This window comes from Cupressus sempervirens, chromosome 5 (genome assembly GCF_028749045.1).
Source record: "Cupressus sempervirens isolate cs-2001-9-10 chromosome 5, ASM2874904v1, whole genome shotgun sequence".
Lineage (NCBI taxonomy): Eukaryota > Viridiplantae > Streptophyta > Pinopsida > Cupressales > Cupressaceae > Cupressus > Cupressus sempervirens.
This window is the reverse complement of record NC_143122.1, coordinates 191,740,913-191,759,644: the sequence shown is the minus strand read 5'-3', so window position 1 is coordinate 191,759,644 and position 18,732 is coordinate 191,740,913.

Here is an 18,732-nt window from a genome sequence, read left to right as displayed (position 1 = left end):
GCAATACAATGAGTTGGCCATGCACATTATCAAGTACCTCACATGTGAAGGAATATTTTCATATTTAAATGCACACCATTTTAAATTGCTCAATTGTATAAGGCATAATCATATGGTAAATGTTCCCAATTTCTTGTACAATATGTTGTGTATTAGTGCTGAAGAAACCCAAAAGGGGAAGGAAAATTATGTCACCCATCATGCCCTAATTAAGTTACTCATAGAAAGGTCATTTAGGGATGTTTTTTCCATGTCATGGGTAAAATTTGTCCAAGCTAATACCCTATAACCCCAGGCTGCCCTTAATAAATAGACTAGTGAGGAGAATGTAGTTCCCACTAATGAACCTACTGAGCAAAGCACTCAAGAGGCTGAAGCCAAAAATGTGCAAGGCAATGTACAAGAAAATGTCTAAGAAAATGTGCAAGAGACTATGCCTTTACCTGTTCAAGAAACCCAAAAACCTACCTCTAGCCAAGCAAAGAGAAAATGAAAATTGCAAGAAGAAATTTCTATTCTAGTAAAAGAAGAGCCAAACCCTACAGTCATGAGGAAAAATAGAACTAAGAAGGGTCTTGCAAAAATTACTCCTACAAAAAGGACACCAAAAGGAAGAGGTAGGCAAAAGGTTGTGATGCTAGAAGAAACCCCCATAAGAAGAAGCCCTAGAATGAGAGGGAAATTTTCTAAAGAATCCCCTGTACAAATTGTTCCTAATCACTTTCCTCCTCATCCTAAAACTAAAACATTACTAAAAACCCTAATGAGGAATGTAGGGTTGAAGTCAATGAAAATCCAAATAATACCCTAGTAGGCCAACCAGGTACTTCAAGTAGTAAAGATGAAATAGTTCCTAAGCAAGTTTATCCAAACACTGCCCTAGTTCCCCATAAATCAATATGGCTTATTGATTTTGTAGAACATTTATGGAGGGAATAGAGGAAGAGGAGAAGAAACCAAGAAGAAGATAGTGGTTCCATTACCCTGTAGAAACTCCTTTTCTAGTTGTTTGAACAACATATGTTTGTTGAGGCCTTATCGGAAGAGGAGAGGAAAAAGATGAAGAAAGTCATAGCATCCCAAGGTGAAGAAATTGTAGATTTGAAGGAGCAATTAGCAAATGGAAAACAAAAACTGGATCATGCTCTCAAATTGTCTAATCAAGAACTTGCCTGTAGACCACCACCATGGATCTATGCTCTTTGTTTAAAGGAACAGTTTTTTTTATTGCAACTTATGCTAACCCTTAAGCATATTAATGTGAAATTCAAATCGGCCTATGGATTCTATGGTTTATACCAAACTCTACCATCCTAGTAGTAGAATTTTCTCTATGAATTATATGTGCATAATTTATTATCCCTTCAGAAACCCAATGGAATCCTCCACTCTATAGGGGATATAAATTTAAGAGCTTTAATGTCCTGGATGTCTAATGAAGCAAACTATGATAGGCAACTAAATAATTATAGAGAAAAGGAAAGTACAAAGCCCCTGCCATTAAGAGCTAAGAGTAGTAAACCAGAAGAAGTTCTTAGGGATTGGTTCAGATTAACATATGGAGATAAGATCAAGGGATTAAGGGATAGAATCTTCTCTACTAGAACCAAGGCCTATGTTATTATGAAAAATTATGCTACTTTTCCTTCTAGAGAGCTATGACATGTGCTAGAAGTAGATGGGGTAGATTACTTGAGTCACTTAAAAGGTTAGAGCCACATAGTCCCATCAATTTGGAGGCTACCCTTCACCGAGCTCCAAAGTATCTAGAGTTAGAGAAACAAGCCAACCTTGAACTATGGTGCCCACTCACTGTGCAACCTCCAATGCTCATGTGGCCTTTATATGACATTAATGCTAACAAAATCGATAAGATACAAGAGGAAAATAGAAGGGAAGTTTGGGAAAGAACAAGAGGATTCTACCATATCTTCAAGAATAGTAGGAAAGGAAGGACAAAAGTTCGGAAATTTAGGTCACTGACTAGAAAATGCCATGCTTGAGGACAAGCATTAATTTACCAAGGGACAGATGATGAGGCTAATTATTGCCTCTATTTCATGATAGTTTTAAACACTTTTTTAATACTCTATTTCATTTTCATCAAAATATTTGTGAACTTATGTTTCCCTAAACCAATGATTAACCTATGGGTAGATAGTATGTTACCTTTTTCCAATATCATATATATGATGCAGTATTTCATATAATTATCAAAATGTGTGTTCTTATATTTGAATTTAATTTGATAATTCTTATTTGCAAATATCTCTACATTATAACTAACCTATTAGCAATGAAGTTGAAGATGGTTGGAAGAATTCAAAGATGAATGTTGAAGACAACCAACAACATTCAAGGAGAAGGACATTGAAGTTCAAGCATGGTGGAATAGTCATAACAATACTAAAGGACATGGCTGTGAGTATGGAGGAGCCATGAAGACTTGCTATATTCTTTGCATTTATTACTACATCAAAGTGGTTGTCTAGACTTTATTATTCCTACCTTAAGCCGTTATCTTTTATTCTCACCTTGAGCTATTATTTTCCTACTTTCTCTCCTATAGATTGATAGCTAGGTTGTTTACTTTTATGTTTCAGAATAAATGTCAATCTTCTATTTATAGGGATTGGACCAAGTGTGTTAGTTTAGTTAGAAGGAGAAAGTTTATGACAAGAAACTGTTAACTTTTGTAGTGAGTTGTTATTTTTATAGTTCTATGTATTGTTCCCCTATACTAAATTTCTAAAACATAATGATAGTTTTTGGCTTCTATTCTATGTTAGTATTGCAAGTAGAAGTTGTGAGTTCCTTCCTATAGCATCATACTTTGTGAATGTTACTATAGCATCTGTGAGAATAGTTATAGTAGATGAACTAAGTTGGAATAGATGTTAACATTTCCAATTTTTGTTCCAGCTAGGTGTGTTAGTTTCCTATAGTGATAGTATAGGTTCTTTTCCTTGCATTTTACTTTCCTATAGCATAAGCATAATGACTCATTAAGAGACCTTGTGCACATACTGTGCCGAACATTTCAAGTATACGTCCCTAGGTTGACAAGATTAAATGCACCTCATAGTGGGAAAAATAATCCTTAGATTGAATACACTATTCCTAAGCATGGCCTAGAGCATGATTATTATACACCTATTGTGAGGCAGACCATATTTGATGACTATATTGTGAATGTAATCAAACTTACCACTTCTCTTTCTCTCACTTATCTTGATTTAATAGATTGGAACTCTAATACTACATCTAGTGAAGTCCTAATGTTCCAGAATGACTATGTTCTCACCTACTACCTACACGTTGTTGAACTAGTAATGCCTTCTACTAGTAAATAGAGTGTTTATATGATTGAATTTGATATCAAGTATCTTAGTCATACAATTAGAAGAAAAAGGAATGGACATTTCAATGGTGAAAACTATATTTTGGTAGTATCATAACCAAAAATAGTAAAACAAAAGACACATCTAAAGGTGAAAACCTCTCTGAGGTGCCTAAGGATGAGATATTTGATGCACTTTTGAGTCATTTTTAGGAGAGATCATTAGTGTTCATAGAACCAAAATAACTAATCAATCTGGGAACTAAAGAACACCCTCATATTATACATCTTGTACAATTTTTATCTAAAGAGGAAAAAGAGGAATTTGTTTCTTTTTTTTTAATTAAAGAAGATCAATTTTGCATGAAGTTTCTTAGATATGTTAGGCTTAGATCTTGATCTTATAATGCATCATTTTTCTATTACACTAGGGGTAAAACCTATCAAAAAAAACTAAGGAAAATGCATCCTCATGTAGCACTACTTGTTAATGTTGAACTAGAAAAGAACTTGAAAGTCAATTCCATCTATGCTATCAATTATGCTAAATGGATCTTAAACATAGTCCCAGTCTAAAAACATGGGGAGTCAGTTGGAGTTTATAATGAGTTTCAAGATCTAAACAAATCATGTCCCACAGATGACTTTCCACTACCTAACATTGATATGATAGTGGAGATGACAACCATATATGAAATGTACTCACTCATCGATAGTTTTTCTAGTTATAATCAAATTAAAATTATACCAGAAGACTAGGAGAAAACTACTTTCACTTACACATGGGGTACTTTTTGCTAGAATCTAATATCATTCAGTTTGAGAAATGTTGGTGTCACATACCAATGAGCAGTTATGACAACTTTCCATGACATGATGCATAAATTAATGGAAGACTATGTTAATGATACCTTGGTCAAGAGTATATAGTGAAACACTCATCTTCAAGAGTTGTGATCTATCCTAGATCATATGGAAAAATTTAGTCTCAGATTAAGTCCTAAGAAACGTGCCTTTGGTGTCACATCAGGAAAGCTACTTGGTTACATTATGTCTGCAAAAGGAATCAATGTAGACCCAAAAAAGGTTCAAGATATAGTGGAAATTCCTCCACCTCATAATATTAGTCAAATGAGGGGCCTAAAAGGAAGAATTCAATATATTCAAAGATTCATCTCCTAGCTAGTAGACAAGTCACAACCTTTTACTAAGACTTTGCATAAAGGTGTTAAATATAACTGGAATAAGGATTGTGATTAAAGCTTAGTGTGGATTAAATAATATCTTGCTAATCCACTAATATTGATTCCTCCTATTTATGGGAAGTCTCTCATTTTATATGTCTCTACAACAAACATGGCTCTAGGCATCTTCCTAGCTCAAGTAGACAACAAGAACAAGGAATGAACTATTTATTATCTCAGTCATACATTGATCTCCTATAAGAAAAACTACAAAATTATTGAGAAATCTTTCTTGGTAGTTGTGTTCACTTCCCAAAATTTGAGAAACTACATGCTCACTCATACTACACAATCGATTACAAAGATTGGTCCATTAAAGTATTTTCTTAGCAAGGCTAGTTGGATAGAAAGGTTAGTTAAATGGTTTATGATCCTAAGTAAGTTTTACATTGAATATGTCAAAAGGAAAGCTATCAAAGGATAGGAAATTGCTGAAAAACTAGCAAAAGCACCAATGCAAAGTATTCTACCACTAAATATTGAGTTCCTTGATGAATCTATTTTATTGCTAATAGACCAAACATGGGTGATGTTCTTTGATTCCTCCTTCACACAACAAGGATCTAGAGCTGGAATTTTATTTATAACACCACAATAATATTCTTTACCTAAGTTTTACAAGATTCTTATTCCTTGTACAAACAATATTGCAGAAAATTAAGGCTTAATCAATGGTATGAAAATTGTAGTTGAATGGAGGGTAGATGAATTGAATATCTTTGGTGACTCACAATTAGTAATCAATCAAGTCAATGATGTTTATTAGACAAATGATGAGAATTTGATAACTTACAAAAGAATGTTTTATGATTCAAATAAGTACTTTGCACATGTCACTTTTCAATAGATTCCTCAGGCAAATAACAAGGAAGCCAATGCAATGGCCACTCTCACTTCCATTCTACAAATGCCAAAAAATGACTTTTGACATGAGTTCTTGGTGGAGAAGTTATCCTACCTTTTTTATGATTCACATAAATCATGAATGATCTATTCTATCATAGGATACAATTCATCTTTCTACCATCATATCTACTCTTATCTACATGACCAAATTGTTCCAAACAACCTAACCTAGAATGAAAAATGTCACTTGATCTGAAATGCTTCATGGTATGTCATCATTTCTAAGAAATTTTTTAGGAGAGGTCTTGATGGTACACTCCTTAGGTGTCTAGAACCTGATGAGTCAAAACATATATTAATAGATTTACACAAAGGCATTTGTGGATCACACTCAATTGGCTTCACACTAGCTCACAAACTTATTAGAGCTGGTTACTATTAGCTAGATATGGAGAAAGAGGAAAATAAATATGCCAAGTCCTAAAAATAGTTCCAACTCGATAGAAATATGACTCATGCTCTAGCTAGGGAGCTAATTCTTTTAATCACACTTTGGCCATTTCAACAATGAGCATTTGCTCTAGTTGGTTGGATTCATCCATCTTCTTTGAATGGACACAAGTTCATTATCATAGTTACAAACCAATTCAAAAAATGGGTAGAAGTAGTTCCTCTTTCTAAAGCTAATGGAAAAGTTGTCTCTCTATTTAATCTAAACTACATCATCTACAAGTATGGTGTACCATCCTCCATCATTAACGATAAAGGGGGATAGTTAAAAAGTAAGGATCTCAAGGAGTTGTGTTCAAAGTCTAAAATCATGCAACAATGTTCTTCCATCTACCAACCCTAGGTTAATGGCCAAGAAGAATCATCTAATGAGGCTATTCTAAAGATCCTACATCACACAGTCAACAAATCTAGAAGGCACTAGAACCTTCAAATCAATCTGGCTTTATAGGCTTATAGAAAAAGTATCAAAACTCCTATAGGAACAATGCCCTTTGCTTTGGTATATGGAGCAAATGTTGTGCTTACTATTGAGGTTAAGATTCCTACTTTTTGAATCTCTCTAAAAGGCCTCATCACTAATGATGATTAAAAAATATCTTGGCTACAAGAGCTAGAACTACTAGATGAATTTTGGCAAGTGGTGTTTGATCATCTACACACTTATCAAAAGTGAATGTCTAAGAGCTACAATAAAAAAGTCAAACCACGTTACTTCTAAGGGCCTGACCTCATCCTGAGGGAAAACCCTAAGAATTAGCAATAATGAATGTAGAAAGAGAATTTTGAACCTAATTGGCTTGGTCTATACATAGTCATTGTAGTGTTTGGATTTGGTGCTTTTCAAATCTCAAGAACTAAAGGAGACTCAATCAATACCCTCAATTTGAAATGATTCTATAGATGATATTGTTTTGAAGCTCTTTGTACATACTTAAATGTATTGAACAAATCTATTATCTTGGTGAAAACCTAGCAATAGATGCCTTGGTAATACCAAAAAAATTGAAAAATTTAAGAAAACAAAAAATTTGAAAAATATAAAAATACAAAAAATATTGAAAAATAAAATTAAAAAACAAGAAAAAATGTCATTGATGAAAACCTAGCAAACAAGAGTCATGGTAGCAAAAATAGAATCTCTCCCAAGAAGGTGGAAACTTGGTAAAAAAATGTCTCCTTTTTCAAATGCTACATCTTGTAGTGCATCTTTTAGATCTTGTATAGTTGCTTTTCTTCTTTAGTTTATTTCTTTTGATCATGCATACACTCTTAGCTACATTCAAAAATTTTCCTGATATCTGCATGGATTAAATTTGGTCATAAGTCTAGGGGGAACACCCTATGGTTTCTTAGAAAATCACTTTCACATCAGTTACTAGTTTTTCTAATTATGTTTGTATATTGCCACTTACTTTACTACTAAGATTCCTCTCAAAGAAGATCTCTTAAGCATTAGTCACTAGTTGTTCTAGTTGTGTGTATCTACTATTGCTTACTTTACTACTGAGATTCTTGTTAAAAGAGCTCTCTTTAGCATCAATCACCTATTGTTTTGTTTATGTCTGTCTCTTGTCACTTAGTCTCTTACTGAGATTCTTCTCAATTATTATTTCTCTTTAATGTCAGTCACCAATTGTCCTAAGTTTTTCTACTATCATCCTACTCTTGAAGATATTTCTTACACATATGTTTTAAACATCAACACTCGACATCAATCCATTGAAACTCAAACTCAAATAAAAATGTTGAACTTGTTTGAGGATATATAGAGCTTTTATTTTGTGTGTTTTTATTTTTCTTTGTCATTCCCCTTTGAGAAACTTGAGGATGTCTATTTTGACTAGGGAAGCAAGGATTGAGGCCATGATCTTCTTTTCTTTTCTTTTTTCTTGATGGTTTAGTTCTAAAGATCTAAAGGGTACATATAAAAGGGGTGTCCACTATAAGAGCCTCTATCTCATGTTGGATGGTCATGTGTACCTCAACTCATTTTATATGAATACATTAGTGAGTTTGGTTCTTCTCCTTGACTATTTGAGTGAATTATCTATGCTACAGTATAATACTAATACTCATCCTATTAAGTGAACATATGGGTCACTGCGAGTATAATTGGAACACTTCTATCTCAAGTTATGAACACAAGGGTTTTTGTGGATAGAATAATTACTAATTACTTAGCATGATAAGGATCTCTTACATATATGGTGTTCTTACATGAAAGAAACATTTTGGTCATCCAAGAATTTATGCTCTAATGCTTATGTTTTTAATGCTACATTATAAGGGATAGATGTTCTAGTCATTCTAGCTTCTTGTGCCTTAATGATTACATCTAATCCTAACAAAAATAAGACACATATCATATTCATATTATCATTATTGCAATGTTAGTATGAATTAATGACATTCATATGTCTAACTAAAAGTTGTATGCTAATAACTATTGTACAGGTTCAATAACCAGTCCTAGGGATTGCATCTAGCATAGGATTGTATTTCATACTCAAATTTCATGAGGGCATGAGTTTGGTTACTTATTTACTTGTATCCTTTGACTTGAGAGGTTGTTTATTTCTTCAACACATCACATTTTCATCTTAACTCCACAAGTCATCGATTAATCACCCCTAGCTAATTGGACCACTTTGAACTCATTTTCAAGATTGAAATAAAAATTTGACACTCTTAAACAACTCAAAATCATATGTTAAAAGTTTGGGACCAACACGATCGAATGTTTGTGCAGTCTATCTTTATGATCTTTATGAATCTCAAGACATCATTGTTTCAACATTTTCTCAAAATTCTCAAATTTTTCATCAAAAGTCAACCCTAGTCAAATCTAGTCAATCTTAGTCAAACTTGGTGAACCAGACCTTGAAATCACTCTCAATCAACTTCAAACTTTGTTCATGTTGTCATCTTTCAAGTTTGCACCCATAAGGGTAGGATGATTACATCATTGATTCTTTCAAAAATGGCTTCAACTTAATCTAAATATAATATCCTAACCACTAGGGGTATCTCATTACTTGAGGCATATTTTTTCCTTCTATCTAGCATCATATGCTATCTTATCTTACTTATTAATTAGTTGATCAATCTTATAACAATTCTAGTCATAAGCTTGATGGATAGGTATCTAGGTGTTCTATCTAAAATCCTAAGGGTTAAGCCTTGTTCTAAGGATGATCCTATGACTCAAGATTAAGTTTTGTTATCTTTTCTATGGACTAGTATTCAGGTGTTGTATATGGACTCTAGAGCAGTAAGCTTCATTCTGAAGATAATTATAAGCTTTCTTTTAATCACTATTTAATGGATAGCTATCAGGGTATTCTAACCCTAACTTCTAAGGATTAAACCTCATTCTAGAGAGAATCCTAATTAATATTGTCATCTTTTAATGGATAGGTATTGGGGCATTCTAATCCTAACTCCTAAGGATTGAATCTCATTCTAGAAATAATCTTATGAATTTTTACAATGTTTTTTCTATAAGACTGATATCTAGGTGTTCTATGTGGACTTTGGAGGGTTAAGCTCTATTTTGGAGATAATCTTAAAAATCTCATCAATTGGTTTTCATGTCATCAATCTCAACTCTTGATCTATACTTTAAACTTCTAATTTCTTTGAATCAATGTGTTGCTCATAGGTTTATTCAAAGAAGGGCAAATGTAATACCCCTAAATTGGCACATTAGGATTTTGAACCAATTTTGGTGTATCAATCTTACAACATCTATTTTTTGATCAAATTATGTCCTATTGTACTAGACATTTCTAATTCTGGTCATCTTTACTTGACCTAAGTTTCAAATGCAAAAAAGCCCTAATCTGTATTAATCACATACTTTAGTTAATTCCTAAATATTGATTAAAATTAGCTAAATTAACCTCCTAATTCAATTAATTTAATTCTAAGTCATATGTAATTTAATTAAATTAAATCCACCCTCTTTAGTTAATACAAATAAAAAAGAAGTTAAAATACATTGATTTAGTTAAATATACATATCGTAAGTGTTGAAACTAATTGTTTAATTACTTAGAATATTAAATTATGATTTCATGTTTGAATGGATCAATATTATTTCCTAATTCATCTCATATGAAAAAGGATTAAATATATTGATGTAACCAAATATGCTCATTATAATTATTTAAACTAATTATTAATCAATTAGAAAAATAATTATGAGCACATATTTCAATGGATCAATGTTATCTCATATTTCATCTCATTCAACTCTATCAAAAATGGAGGACTCGATCTCACATTCAATGTGAACCATACACTTGGTTTAATCTTGATCATTGATAGGATCTAAGATTCAATAAAAAGAGACCCTTGGCCTCTCATTTGGGAGGATGCAAATGAAGAGTATTGAATCACTGGTGAATTGATTACTCAAGCATCTTGTATTTGAATTTGTATTACTTTTACATGCTCATTGTTTAGATTACAATTCATTCATCTAGCTTAATTTGTTTCTCATTTTTCTTAGATTAATTTGAAAACCATCTAGATTAATTCATATCTTTGCATACAAAAACATAAAAAATATAGATTAAGATTACATTTGCATTCATTCAAATCCTTCCTACTAGTTTGGTTTGGTTACTGAACTCTTGATTCTTAGAGTGTATAGTAAAACCCCATCTAGTTGGAAGGAAATAGATCACCTTGTATAGACATATTGGATGAAAAATGTCATGTTCATTCTAGGATGTCACTAACAAACAATAATCATGTTGACATGTGTGGTTGAATTAGAGGCCCATATTCAACACTCACACTTCAGCTAGGAAAGGTTTTTGCATTGGTTGTACCATAGGAGAATAATGAGAAATCATATTATTGGTTAGCATATTGTGTAAGAGGTAAAAAAAATCCTCTCACAACCAATTACTAATGTTGATGGATTTACATATCCTACTAGTTTAGTTATTGTTTCTTGAACTTGTTTGTGGATACATGATTTGAAGGAATGGACTGCTTGCATTCAAAGACTATGAGAAGCACAAAACCATTCTCATATATTCACACCTTATTATAGAATCAAATGTAAAGTTGTTGAAGCATCGAGGAAGATGAAAAAATAAAGATATTTTTATTATGGATAATGTTGATCATGAGCCCTATTGGAGACCTTCAAGTAGAGAGATAACCCTTTAGGAACACTTCATTAGGTAATACTAATTCACAACAAGGTTGTGTATGTTCATTATATGCAAAAAAATTAATTTCATATGTTCATTATATACGTATTCTTGTGCTTAATATTAAATTCCTACAATACTTGCATTTAGTACAATATTGAATTGTAGGTGTCTTCAACAATAGCATGTTGGAAATATAAGGTAGGAAAGGTTACTGAGAGGGGAGGGGTGAATCAAGACCTAATAAAACTTAATCTTACTTCACCAATTAATCCTTCATATAATATTTTGATCTAATTGCATGCATGAAAGAATGAAAGCATTTTAAAACATTCATAACACTTTGAGACAAGATATCGTGACCCAAAAACCTTCCAAATAGAAAGTAAAATTGGGGTTGGGATGATACCCACAAGCTTTAGTACTATAGTATAAAGTTAACCTATTAAGGCTGACAATTGACCACTTCTAGTGATCTTCCTTATTAGGATCAGTAAGGACTATGAGGTCCTCCTTGTTAAAGGATTTACAAGCATACAATGAAGTATGCACTCGGTTAAGAGATTTAGCAAAAAATTGTTAAGTCTACCCTGTTAAAGGATTCGACTAATGCACCTATTATGCTGAACTGATGACCGATCTCTAATTTTCTAAATGAGATTCCTTGAATTATAATAATTACTTGACTATGATAGATAAATATTTTCTATCCTTTATACTACATGTAGCCTTCTTTAATTTGCACTCCTAATCATTATATTATTCTTCAAATACTTCCTCGGATATGATACAATACTTTACAATTATACCAATCCAAATCATAACTTACTAGAGTTAGCTACAATACCAATTTCATTATAATTCACAAATTTGGTAGAACTAATGTAACTTGGGTTCTGAAAAAAAACTCGGTGATGTTTTGATACTCACAAAGACTGTCAACATTCAAAAATCTTTGGCACTCAGTTGAGCTATAATCTCAATCCATGCTAATCGCTTCAAAGTAGCTTGAACTTGGTCAACATTGTGTGACTTGGTGAACACTAAGAAACTTGGTAGTTATTGAATCACTTAGTTGACACTAGATTACTAGGTCAATACTAGATTCACATGTTAACACAGTGATCTTGATAGATACATTACAACTTGGTTAATATACCATAGCTCAGTTAACACTATGATCTTCTTTACTTTCATTGAATAGCTCAATAGCCTTTGATATGCTTAGTTTGTACTGTACATTGTTTATGAAGATCATTAAACACTGTGCAATTTGGCAAAGACTACAAACTGACTTAGGTGCTCGGTAAACATTAAATTCTAACTACTTGGCTCGGGAACAACTAAATCTCTTAGTTAACATTGCAAAGTGAATGATAGGCTTAGTAGAGACTATAGAGCTTGGTAGTAATGTAACCATTTGACTAAGTGTCAGGTCACTGATAGGAAAATTGACCATGATTTCAGCAATCTCCCCCTTTGGCATTAGTGACAAAAACACTTATCAAATGAAAATCTAAACTTCAAAACTATAAGTTAAAAAATTCCTTTACCATCACTTTGTGTCTTAAACTTAGTTTGAAATCCTAAAGCTATAGCTTCGTAGCATACTTTTTTTTTCTTCTAATTTTTCAAAATTGCTTTTGTAATGATATTTTCTACTTATCTATACAAGTGTCTGCATACTACTATTCTAATCCCCCATACATATGTTTCTCCTATATAAAACAATCTAGAGTATAGTAATATTTTCTCCCTTTTACAATATCTTCTCCTCCATTACAATATATATAATATGCACTAGCTGGGTTGAGTGCCTCTACAATTGCTAGACTCAACTTGAAATTAGGTGCCTTGTAGTCAACTCCATGGACTAACATTTCTGAACCTTTCTTTGCTTTCCTACTTGAATATGCCATACTTGGTAGGGTTTTTTAAAACTTGAGAATTATCCAATAAAAAATACTAAAACTACCCAGGGGCTCCATGATGGGGACATGGCCCAACCATAGAATGGACACAACAAGATAGGGAAAATTTTATTAATTATAAAAATATGCTAGTAGACTTAGTGCAGAGAAAAAGACTCCAAAACATGCCCTATGGGCTTACAATAGCATAAATCTGGAGATAAATTCTTCTCCCGATACCTTCTCTTAAACTCCACTTTGAACTAGGTTTTACAATGCCAAAAATGTTCTTAAATAGACCCCAGAGGGTTAAGGATTAGGAATACATTCTAGAAAGTACTAGTTGGCATCCACCGACCAAATAGAAGGCTCTAGAAGTCACATTAGAAGTCGGCACAAAATTAGAAGAATCTAGAAATAGTAACCGAACTTTTGAGAGGCATAACTTTTGAATTGTAGCTCTGATTGACGAATTGCTTACATTTCGAGAAAGCTCTCAAAGCGATCTATAGCCCTATGGAGGAGCTTTTCTTGTCCCCCATTTTTTGGCCCCATTTGAGGTCATTTAATGCACCTAACCTAACTTTGAAGCATTCTTAGGATGTCTCTAGAAATCAAAAAATTGCGATAACTTTCAAACCATGGGGCCTTTTGACCTGATTCTTTTTCTGGAATGCTCTAAATTAAAATTACATTCATCTAGCCAATTTACACCTTATAGTTCACCAAAATGATGGCTCAATTACCTAATCCTATTTTTTTGACATTTACACATATCTCAAGGTGATTAAAAACTCTAACCCAGAACACTAATAGTGGAACTGTGAGAGTTGAAACCTTTATTTGACCCAAATGGGTATCCATAAATGAAAACACATGAAATTGAAACTAAGTCTAAGTACTTTTTTGGGTGACACGGGATTGCCCTTATACCTTTGGATGCTCCTGCATCACTCTAAATTCTCTCTTTACAAATACCTCTAGAACTTTACGGTGAAATAATACATTTGATTTCATCATTTTAATTAATTTCCTTTCTTTGATTTCCATTAATTCTTTATACTTCATAGTCACTCAGTGACAAGTTATCCTCCACTCAGTTTATCCTTTAATGCTTAGGAGACATCTAAAACTTGGTAGAATCATCATCACTTGATAGGAATTACCAACTCTATTTCCACAACTTGGAATGATATGCAACCTAACCTTGCTCCGTTAGGTCTTGCAACTTGACCTTTCTCAATAAGGTCTCTTATTTTTCATCATGCTTGGTGATCACTTTGTATCTTGAATTTTGATTGGATCATTATGCTTGTTGGCTAGAACTAATGTTAGATGACTTCTTTTGAATCACAGTTCTAGTGATCTCCATAGGGAGTTAAGTTGAAATGATTGACCCACCCAACTCATTGACTTTGGTTTCATCCATTTTGTGACTTTGATTTGCATTTTCTAGATATTTTGGTATGTATTACTACCTCATTTGTTTTATGATATAGTTATCTTTGGCTTCATTTTCATCTTCAATTCTACCTATGTTCATATAGTTCTTGGCAAGATGTCCAAGTTCTATACAAATAAAACATATTTTTATAGCATCTCTTTTCCTCATATAATGTTTCACACAATTTTCTCAATCCCAAATTCACCACAATAGCGACATCTACACCATGTATGGCAATCCTATCCAAATATTGCTTTCACAATTTGTTCTGCTAGGTTCCACTTCTTGATTTTGCACTCTAAAGATTTGTGTCCTTGTTTCTTGCAATTGTGACATTTACTTTCAAACTTAGGTTTCTCTTTATATTCACTTGCTTTATGACCATGCTTATTAAAACTGTAACATTTTCCATTGAATTTTTCTTTACCATTACTCTAACATTTGTTTGATGTATGGCCTATCTTACCATAGTAATTGCAAGTAGGTCTTTTATTATTTTGAGCTCCTTGTTGAGATGATTCACGTTCTTCTATATATCCTATTCCAACTTTTCCTTTGTGTCTATACTAACATTGCCCATTCAATTGATTCATGCTTTCCTAAAGTTTCATCATTCTTTGATACGTTTTCTTTTCAATGCTAAGGTCATTCTACAGTCTTTCATTCTATAATCTTAGATTCATAAGCTCTTCATTTACATTGGTGAGTTGATCAATAAAGTTTGATTACTGAAGGGATAGTTCTTGAATTTTATTGCTCCTTTCTTCTATCTCTTATTTGGCTTTGTCTTTTTCTTCCATGACTTCACATAGTCTGACTGATTAGATTTCTTGTTCTCTTTTCAACTTTTTGACTTCTTCTTGAAGATTGGAATTCTTTTCTAATAGGTCTTTGATTACTTCATCTGCTTCATCTAAATTTCTTTCTAGACATATGCCTTCAATTCTTTCTTCATTATAGAGATTATCATTCATAGGATATTTTTTAGTGGTGAATATTCATAATTTTGTGAATTTTAGAATTTTTTGCTAGTAATTTGGCTAATAATTTAAGATTTAATGCAACCTAAATTGCCACATTTTTATTACATTTAGTTCTAAAATATTTAAAATCACTCAAAAATTTACTTTATTAAAAAATTTAAACTCAAATATTTGCCACAATATTTGATACATGATTATATTTGATTCACCTAAATATTATATATTATCAAAGAAATTAAAATTAATTCACCAATAATTATCATAATTATTAGTTACTTTAGGGGTATATTACCAATATTTAGTTTTCACTATTGATTTAAAATATAATGTAATTATCCTCATAATTTCCATGAGATAAAACATTTTTAATTTTGATTTGTAATATTCCATGAGGATTAGCAAACTTCCAATTATTATTGAGATTCTCCAATATTTTCAACTCAAAAATTATGATTCCAAAATAATAGCCAATGTAAATGATATTTAAAATAAAAAATTGAGAGATTCACTGATAAAAATAATTTGATTTTTCAAAATAGTGAAATATTTGCCTATAATTTATATCTTTTTCTAGAGGGGGGTTTCTTAAAGTTTACTTTGACTCGTTCATTTTTACTATGAGATCTTTCCTTCTTATCAATAATTGAGAGAGTTTCTGCTTTGGTTTCTTGAGTTGTCCAATAGCCAATTCTAGATCCAACTCTTCATTGTCAATAGCCTTATCTAGCTTGTGTACCTCCATTGTCTCTGATCTTTTCTCAAGCTGTTAAAATTTTGATGTAAGAACCAAATGTTCTGATACCAATTGTTGGAAATATAAGGTAGGAAAGATTACTTAGAGGGGAGGGGTGAATTAGGAACCAATAAAACTTTATCTTAATTCACCAATTAATCCTTCATATAATATTCTGATATAATTATATATGCACGAAAGAATGAAAGCATTTAAAAATATTCATAACACTTTGACACAAGATAAGGTGATCGAAAAACCTTCCAAATAGAAAGTAAAACTAGGGTGGAGATGATACTCACAAGCTCTAGTATTGCAGTATAGAGTTAACCTATTAAGGCTTATAATTGACCACTTCTAGTGATCTTCCCTGTTAGGAGAAATAAGGACTATGAGGTCCACCTTATTAAAGGATTTACAAACATACAATGAAGTATGCACTTGGTTAAGAGATTTAGCAAAAGTCTATTAAGTATACCCTATTAAAGGATTTGACTAATGCACCTATTAGGATGAACTAGTGGTTGATCTCTAAAATACAACTGTGATTTTTTGAATGAGATTCCTTGAATTATAATAAACACCTAACTGTGATGGATAAATCTCTATTTTCCCCTATATTTCTTGTAGCCTTCTTCAATTTGCACTCCTACCCATTATGCTTCGTTGGATAAGATACAATGCTTTACATATACATTAATCCAAATCACAACTTACTAGAGTTGGCTTCAATACCAATTTCATCATAATTCACAAAGTCAGCCCAACTATTGTAACTTGGGTTTTGAAGACAAACTCAGTGATGTTCTGATATTCAGAAAACATTATCAATACTCTAAAATAATTGGCACTTGATTGAACTAGAAGTTTGGTCCATACTAATCACTTTGAATTAGCTTTAACTTATTCAACACCGTGTGACTTGATGAACACTAAGAAACTTGGTAGTTGTTGAATTACTCGGTTGACATTACATGACTAGGTCAATACTAGATTTTCATGTTAACACAATGAGCTTGATAGATTCAAAAGATCACAAACAACTTGAATGAGAGAAAGATATCAGAATGAAGATTAACTTGTTACTATATTTTTATTTATTTCTTCAAAACAAATACAATAAGATGCATGAAATTGAAATGTAAAACTACCTAACAAATTAGAACTATCTATATGCTTATTTCTTGTTGTTCATTACAAGAGAAATTGCTAAAGGAAATGGTAGAATCACAGCTCTGGATCCAACAATATGGTCTTATAGAAAAATTGGAACCAACCCTTACAATGGGTGACAAAGAGAAAGATATAGAAGAAGAATAGAATCCTAGATCTAATCTAGAAATAACATTTGTCCACTTGAATCTCCATTCTTTGTTGTTGTAAAACCTCTCTTATCTTTCTACCCATGAGATCTAATTTTGTTTTTGTCATTATTTTGTAACAAACTTGAAATATCTCTTGTTCAATGATGAAAACCATTCAACTACTAAAATATCTAAAAAGTATCATGAAATGTTGATAATGGTTTGATTCAACTGATTAGAAGGTGACAAAACTTGCCCATAACTACATTCATGTTGTCTCTTATGTTCATTTAGTTCATCATTTCACTAGAAATTAGATCTAAATTGCCTTAACTGAATTAAACTTAAAACTAGGCACCTGAGATAGATCCTCACATAACTCAAACTAGTGACCTCCAATGCAAAAAAAAATCTAGAAATAGAAAGTTCATCTTCTCCTAGTTCTGACAATACAATACTCCTATATGGGCTTATAAAAAACTCCCAGGACTTTACTTTAAAAACTAGGCTCCAGTCAATGCTGTGAGATGACATCTTTGCAAATATTTGACTTTTTATAAAGTTTTTACTATAGCATAAATCAAACTTTATTTAAAACTACTCTACACACGTTCAGAAAAGGAGAACAATAAAAATATTATTTTTAAACCTATTTGAATTTTCCCTCCTTTTTTCATTTGGCTCAAACCTAGTTTGACCATCCTACCACGTGTCATGTTCTGATTCATTGGATTCTTGTATAGTCACCTAACACTTGCGACCTAGGTGCCACATGTCACCATCTTATTTTTCCTTTGTTTTACCACATGGAAGCCACATCATCATGCTACATCACTGGTTGCCATGTTGCATGATGAGTCAACATTGTGCCATGTCATCATGACATAGCAACCACATGACACATGTCATCTTCCTCCACCTCATCATCTAGTTATCATTCCACATCACTATCCATGTCATCAGCACATCATCCTACCACATCATTAGTCTCTATGTCACATGATGAGTCAGCAAAGTGCCACATCATCATGACATAGCAACCACATGATACATGCCATTTTTTGCCACATCAGTGCCTCAATTTGCTTGCCACATCTAAGCTCTTCTTCTAGTTATCATTCTATAATTGGTTCCAAGGTTGCCATGTGTCAATGTTCAATTTTTCCATAGGTCTAGGTCATGCTGACATCATCTCTTTGGCATGCTTGTTAGTCCAAAATTTGTATCTTCCTCTGACTGGCCATGGG